Source organism: Pezoporus occidentalis, unplaced genomic scaffold (assembly GCF_034315485.1).
Source record: "Pezoporus occidentalis ecotype Australia unplaced genomic scaffold, CSIRO_AGI_Poc_V1 ctg207, whole genome shotgun sequence".
In the NCBI taxonomy this organism is placed as follows: Eukaryota; Metazoa; Chordata; class Aves; order Psittaciformes; family Psittacidae; genus Pezoporus; species Pezoporus occidentalis.
This window is the reverse complement of record NW_026913932.1, coordinates 1,276,650-1,278,278: the sequence shown is the minus strand read 5'-3', so window position 1 is coordinate 1,278,278 and position 1,629 is coordinate 1,276,650. Positions and strand designations below refer to the sequence as shown.

The following is a 1,629-nucleotide window of genomic DNA, read 5'->3' as shown; positions in this document are numbered from 1 at the left end:
CCCTCTCCCCGTCCAGAGCGCCTTCGGGCCCCCCGGCCGCCGCCATTGGATGCCGCGGGGCTGGGGGTGCTTTCCGCCGGCGGGGCCGGGCAGGGCAGTGAGCTTCAAAAAAAACAACACACAGACACACCGTCTTCTCTCTTTCTTTGATTTCAACACCCGTCTTGGGGGGGGGGGGGGGAGGGTTTTGTTTTGAGAGCGAGGGCTGGCCCCTTCCGCCCCGGGAGGAAGAGCCGCCGTGCCCCGGGCGGGCGGAGGCCGGGGCAGGGCTTGTCCGAGCCTGCCCGAGCTCTCCCGGCTCCGGCCTCGGTGCTCGGCGGGGCCGCTGGTGCTGTTGCTCGGGGAAGCATTCGCGGGGATCCTGCTCCGACGGCGAAACCGTCTATGTTTAGACAGGGAAGTCCTCGCCCGCTGGCACCACGGCCGGGGCTGAAGAGCAACGGCAGGGAAGGGGAAGACTGGGAGCCTGCGCGACTGCGACGCTGGGTGTGCGATTGCCCCAAACACCCGCGATGGACACACGGGGCGTATGCCCGGTAGAAATAGAGCTCTCGGTCGGGACGAGTTTTGGGTTATCTTTTTCCCCCCACTGCTCGCTTTTGTGAAATGTATGGGCGGATGATTTCCCCTCTTAGTTGTGCTTCGTGACAGTGGCTGCCTTCCTGGTGATAATTTTCTGGGGGAGAGTGGGAGTCCCTCGGAAATGTCCTCAACCCGCTCACGGCCCCTGCCTGCTGTAGCGCTGGGGAGCGGTGTTAACGGCTGGGAACAGCTCCGATGGGTTAAAATCCAGTCTCTGAATGCGGTTCCTGTCCTGGAGAGTCCCCTCATCCCGGGCTTGCCTCTCCTCCGCAGCTCCGCGCTTCGCGGCGAGGTCTCAGTCCCGCTTCGCTGTTCTTGCGACAGGACACGGCGCTTGCTCATCCTCCGTGTGGACTGCGGCTCCTCTCCTCCCACTCTGCTATGGGGAAAAAAAATAAAAATAATAAAATAAAGGAGGAACAAAAAATAAAATAACGAAAATCGCCCATTTGGAAGACGGACATTTCTCCGTGTCGCTCAAAAGACTGACATCTTTTGCGCACAAAACCCGTGGCCAGAGGGAACTCTGTTAATAGCTCTTTAAGTGATGGTGTAAAAACTGACTGGTGGTGGAAAGTAGTAACTAGTGGTAACAAAGAATAGATCCAAACTACGAGCCTTGAATAAGCCTTCCTGGAAGAAGCCGTGCAGAATGGGGAGTAGGCAGGCGATTCGCTTGCTGCTTCTCTAAATCTAGTAAAAAATGGGGAGTGTGACGCGCTGGCACAAATTTTTTTTTTAAAAAAACACCACCAAAACCAACAAACCCACGTCTGTGAGATAAAAGATTAACAAAATAAATGAACGTAGGGTGTGCTGGCAGTGGCGAGGGAGGGCAGGGGCAGGAGGTGAGACGCTCAGAGCCGGGGGCTGAACCGCGGCAGGAGCCCCGGAGTTCAGGAGCGTTGCAACAGCACGTTGGGAGCCTCGAAAGAAAAGCTGAATTGTTCGAACTCGGGTAACTTGAGGGAACTCGTTCTGACCTACATCGCTCCTCCGAGTCAGCAGCGGCAGCCCCGGCCCCGGCGGCTCCGGCCGCGCTCCCGG

General features: G+C 58.1%; 1 long non-coding RNA gene across 1 annotated transcript; it reads left to right on the top strand.

The window, feature by feature from the left end:
* The first annotated feature begins 210 nt into the window (after nucleotides 1-210).
* LOC134163767 (uncharacterized) lies at nucleotides 211-1,198 on the top strand. The gene is made up of 2 exons (XR_009964838.1): nucleotides 211-665; nucleotides 741-1,198. It is a non-coding gene; the product is annotated as an uncharacterized LOC134163767 (long non-coding RNA).
* Nucleotides 1,199-1,629: the final 431 nt, after the last annotated feature.